Consider the following 6,000-nt stretch of genomic DNA (forward strand, 5'->3'; position numbering starts at 1 on the left):
GACGCTTGAGTGACACACCCAGCACCCTATGCAGGGTCGCTACACTACCCCCCTACTACAAAGTTCCTCGCCCACGAGGGACACATAAAAAACTAGAACAAAAACCTGCAACTAAACACTAACCCACAGCAGCGAGAACGTGTAACACATTTTTCTTTAGTTGAACTAGGAAGGTCTGGGTGGACTACCATCCCTTCCAGTGAGACCAGGGCGCATTCTTGTCCTCTACAGGAACCGAGGGGTCTCACTATAAACTTTAACTACCACACAAAGTCTCTGAACCGACTCGGGGGTCGTGTCTGCCTTCTCGGCAGGGGGGCTGGGGTCAGGGGGACAGGGGGTGCCGGTTCTGGTCCAGGCGGGGGAAAGGGGAAGAAAGTGGGGGGGAACTAAGTCACTGACGGGGGGCTGCTGCTCTGCTCGCCGGGGGACCTGGGTGGGGGGTGTCGAGGGGGAGGCCGTGGGCCCCGGTGTCCCTTGGGCATGTGGAGAAGCGACTCCTCTGTAAGGGGCCAACCTGTCTCTGTGGAGCACAACTTTTCTCCCCTTGGGAGGCAGCTGCACTCTGTAGACGACTTCCCCCACCCTCTCCAGTACTCTGCAGGGCCCAACCCACTGGCTGTCCAGTTTTGGGCACCGGCCTTTTTTCCGTTGTGGGCTGTAGACCCAGACCAGCACCCCGACCTGGAAGTGCTGCCCTCTTGTCCTGGTGTCATAGTTCCGCTTCTGTCTCACCCCAGCACTTTTCTGCTGATCGCGGGCAAAAGCGTGAGCGGAATCCAGGCGGTCTTGAAGTCTCCTGGCGTACTCAGGCCCTGGAGGAGTGTCCAGGGAATCTGGCGGTTGACCAAACGCCAAAACAGCAGGGGTGCGAAGCTCTCTTCCTAACATGAGGAGGGCAGGAGAACAGGCTGAGGACTCCTGGACTGCAGAGCGACATGCCATGAGCACAAGGGGCAGATGTTCGTCCCAGTCACGCTGGTGCTGAGACGTGAGGATGGCCAGCTGCTGGCCCATGGTGCGATGGAATCTCTCGACTAGTCCGTCGCTCTGAGGCCGCAAGGGGGAGGTGCGTGTTTTTCGCATGCCCAGTTGTGTGCACATGGAGGCGAACACCCGGGACTCGAAGTTCCTCCCCTGGTCACTGTGCAGGGACTCCGGCACTCCACACCGGCTGAACATGCCGGCCACCAAAGCATCTGCGACTGTCACTGCTTCCTGATCAGGGAGGGCATACGCCTCTGGCCATTTTGTGAAATAGTCTATGGCAGTGAGGACGTAGAGGTTACCCCTGCTTGACAGAGGTAGAGGCCCCACCACATCAACCGCTACTCTCTCCATTGGGGCCCCCACGGGAAACTGTTGCAGTGGGGCATGGGAACGACCAGGGGGACCCTTACGAGCCATACAAGGGTCACAGCGGCGACAAAAGTCTTCGACATCCCTCCGGCACCGCCCCCAGTAGCAGCCCTGGCGAAGGCGGCGGAGAGTCTTAGTGACGCCAAAGTGCCCGGAGCCTGCCGTTCCATGCATGACCTTGAGTACCGCCTCTTGCAGACCCTTCGGGACCACCACCTGCCATCTCTTCTCTCCCGTAGCTGGCTCCTTCCACGCACGCTGCAGTACGCCCTGACACAGGCGCAGAGCCTCAAACTGAGACCACAGCCCCTTGGTTGATTTGGAGAACACTGCCACTTCCTCCCACGGTGGCCGCTGCTGCGCCTCGACCCACTGCAGTACAGGCTGTAGGTCTGTGTCCAGCTCTTGCTGTTGCTTCCACTCTGCCACGTCCACTGTCTGGAGCTCCCGGCAAACGACCTCTTCAACTTGACGAGCTGCAGCACAGACGGTGTCCTCCTCCAGCAGCTCCTTTTCACGGGTCTCTCTCTTCTCACAGTAGTGGCATCCGCCGGCGGCACACGGGCGGCGGGAGAGAGCGTCTGCGTTTGTGTGACGCACCCCAGCCCGGTGTTCCACCCTGAAGTCGAAAGCTTGGAGCTTTTCTAACCACCTGGCGACCTGCCCTTCTGGCCCTTGAATGTCATGAGCCACTGTAATGCAGAGTGATCAGTCCTCACCGTGAACGCCTGGCCACAGAGGTAGTATTTAAAGTGCCTGATGGACAGCACCACTGCCAAGAGTTCCCTGCGAGTGACGCAGTACCGTCGCTCGGCTTTGTTGAACGCCCGGCTGAAGTATGCCACCACCCGCTCCCCCTCTGGTGTAGTCTGTGAGAGCACTCCGCCTACGCCCACTCCGCTAGCGTCTGTGTCCAGGGTGAAAGGCAGACTGGGGTTGGCCGGGGCGAGAACCGGGGCTTCACACAAGGCACGCCGAAGGCTGTCAAACGCTGCTTGACATTGCTCAGACCAGAGGAAATCACTGTCTTTCTGTAGCAGCTGGAACAGGGGTGCAGCAGTGCAAGCAAAACCCCGTACAAACTTCCTATAGTACGAGGCCAGGCCCAGGAAACTCTTCAGCTCCTTCTGGTTGCGAGGATTTGGCCAGTCCGCGACCGCCTGCACTTTCTCTTGTAGGGTGCCGATGCCTTCGCCCCCCACTTTGTGGCCCAGGAAAGTGACCTCTCTCTGCATGAAATGGCACTTCTCTGGGTGTAGCTTCAGGCCAGCGGCTCTGATCCTTTCCAGCACCACTCTTAGAGATCCCAGGGCCGCCTCAAACGAGCCGCCATGCACCAGGATGTCGTCCAGGTAAACCAAGCACTGCTGACGGGGAATACCAGACAGCACCCTGTCCATCAACCGCACAAAGGTGGCAGGGGCATTAGAAAGCCCAAAACTGAGGACCTTGAACTGCCATAGTCCCCGGCCGGTGCAGAAAGCAGTTTTTGGCCTGGCCTCTGGGGCCAGAGGGACTTGGTAATACCCACTGCGGAGGTCCAAGGAGGAGAACCACGACGACCCGGAGACCAGGTCCAGGGACTCATCGATGCGGGGAAGTGGGTATGAATCCTTCTTAGTGACCCCGTTCACCGGCCTGTAGTCTGAGCACAGCCGCCAGCCACCTATCTTCTTTGGGACCATGACTACAGGTGCTGCCCACGGGCTGTCGGAGGGCTCGATGATGTCTGCCTGCAGCATGCTCTGCACTGCCTCGTCACAAGCCTGCTGACGAGCCAGGGGAAGTCGGCGAGGACGACACTTGATGGGGCGCGAGTCCCCTGTGTCAATCTCGTGTTCTACCAGATGAGTTCGGCCCACCTCCCCCTCACTCATGGCGAAACTGCCCTGGAACTCTAGCAGCAGCTGCCACAATTGCTCTTGCTGCTCGGGATTAAGGCCGCCACAGTTCTTCCTCCACACCTCCAATACTGCAGGCTGAGCCTCTTCCACCCCAGTCTGGGGTAACTGGGGAGGGGCTGTGGTCGGGTGGCACAGGCCGGGGGTGACAGGTGTGGAGTTGCCCTGAGTGGGCGTCACCGGGGATAAAGGCAAAGAGGGAGGATTATTTTCAGTTTCCAGGGTACTCACGGGGTGTGTCCCAGCAGGTTCAGCAGGGGTGTGGATACGGGTCATAGTGATCACAGGCCCCCCGTGGAAACTCACTGTGCCTGCCTGAAGGTCCAGGTGGCAACCAGACGCCCTCAAAAAGTCCAAGCCCAGAATACACGGATCCTGTACATCTGCTATCCACACCGGATGCTGCACTTCAACTCCCCCCACCGACACAGTCAGCATGCCTTTTCCTTTCATAGGTGCCAGCTCTCCCGTGACTGTGCGTAGACGCACCGCTGTCGGTTCTAATTGAGTCCCACTGGGCAACACATCTGATCTCACCAGGGTCACTGTCGAGCCTGTGTCCACCAGCGCAGTGCAGGGCACCCCTTCCACAGTGACAGGGACATAACAGGAATCCCCACCACCAGCACGGCCCACCGCGACGATAGGCTCCAAGCCTGTGCTGTCATCTTCTTCAGGAAGGAGTAGAGCCTGGCTCCCCCGGCTGTGCTGTCGGGCTCCTTCCTCGGCTGTCTGTGTTGGTGGCAATACGGCTGTGGTTTGGTTGGTGGGTTTTTGGGCCTGGATCCGCATCTTCCCCTTTATGCGGGCCCCCCGTCGTTTCCCTGGGACCGGCGTGCCTTGGGGCAGTCTCTGGCCAAATGTCCTGGCTGACCACACTCCCAGCAGACCCTGCTACTTGGCCTGTGTGTTGACTGCAGAGTCACAGCCCTTATCAGTTCAGTCATTTCAGCAACCCATGCAGGCTTCTCCTCCTCTCTGCAGCTCCTCACAGCCGGTAGTAACGGCCCTCCGCTGCTCCTAGCAGCTACACTCCACACATTCTCTCTCTCCACAGCCATCTCCAAAGCCGCCTGCAAGGACTGTGGATGCTGCAGCTGTACCTCGACCCTCAAGTCCGCAGGGAGGAGGGCCCTGATGAATTGATCCCGTGCCAGCTCACTCTGCACTCCGGGTGGCATGTGTGCATACGCCCGCCGCGTCAGGCTTTCCACGTCGTTAGCCAACGCCCGCAGCGTCTCCCCAGACTTCCTACAGCGGTTATTTATTTCATTCCGGAGCAGCTCTGGCGGGAAACACTGTCCAAACCGCCTCTTCAAAGCCCCCGCTAACGCTTCATAGCTGTGTCGGTCCTCAGGGCTAAGTAGTAGCAGGCATGAAAGAGCCTCGTCTGTGAGGCACAGAGCTAACTGTAGCGCTTTAGTCTCTATTGACCACCCCCCGGCATGTGCTAGCAGTTCAAATTGGGCATGGAAAGCCTCCCAGTCTGACCTACCCGAGTATTTGGGTGTTTTCACGGACGCGGCGGCTGCTACTGTTTGCTGGGCGCCGCCATTGTTGTTTACATCCAGAATGTCAATGGCGCGAAACGCCGCTGAGGAAGGAGTCATCCCCGCGTCTCTAGCCATCCTCACCGCCGACTCTCTCAGGCGCTCTCTCGCCTCCCGTGCACTCTTGAACTCCCTACTCATGTCCTTCGACCACCCGCATGCTCCATCCTCCTCTCCGTCACTATTTTCTTGCTTCACTCCCATCCTGCCGAACTCATCCATCTACGCTAGCTCACCGGCTAACTCCGTGACGCAGTTACGAGCTCCCGTCAGGATAGACGTCCTTCGTTCGAAAAAGTCACTTCTGACACCAATGTAGCGTTCGACAAAGGGAGTCGGAAACAGGCTTCCAGTGATTGTCTTTAATAACTCCTTTGTTCGCTTACGGTTATAGAATCCAGCTCAGGTTACAGGTTACAGGTTTGTCATTACTCTCTACTCCACTCCCTAACTCACACTCACAGCAGGGTCAACGTCACGACACCACAGCCCTCCCCCCTCTGCTCCCCCAACCACAGGCCCGCACACCGACCAGCATTACTGTGCAGCTCCGTGATTGGCAGAGAGACGGGGGACGCTTGAGTGACACACCCAGCACCCTATGCAGGGTCGCTACAATATAAACCTGCGGCGGAAACCCCTCTTGTCTGTCAGTGTGATTATGACTGATTTTATAAAAGTAACGAAGTAACGCGTGTCGGGGCAATGTTAGTAACTGTAGTGTGATTACTGAATTATAAAAGTAACGCGTTACACTACTCCGTTACCGACAAAAGTAATATTATTACAGTTACCCAACTCTGGTGTGCGCGTGTGTGTGTGTGTGTGTGTGTGTGTGTGTGTGTGTGTGTGTGTGTGTGTGTGTGTGTGTGTGTGTGTGTGTGTGTGTGTGTGTGTGTGTGTGTGTGTGTGTGTGTGCGTGCGTGCGTGCGTGTGTGTGTGTGTGTGTGTGTGTGTTTGATCTGATCCGGATGGTTACTAATTCCTTTTCTTCAGTTTTGACCGGCAACACCATGGGTGTTACAAAGTTGACTAAATCATCCAAAATGTTCAAATGTCTACAGTGAAGGATATCATAAAGCCTTAATGCAATCGAATGTAAAACAAAAAAGTTATGATTGATGAAAGTAGTAAATCGGTCAGATTTGACCCGAAGACAACAGGAGAGTTCAAAACAATTGTATTATTGT

The sequence above is a fragment of the Trematomus bernacchii genome, unplaced genomic scaffold (assembly GCF_902827165.1).
Source record: "Trematomus bernacchii unplaced genomic scaffold, fTreBer1.1, whole genome shotgun sequence".
Classification (NCBI taxonomy): Eukaryota; Metazoa; Chordata; class Actinopteri; order Perciformes; family Nototheniidae; genus Trematomus; species Trematomus bernacchii.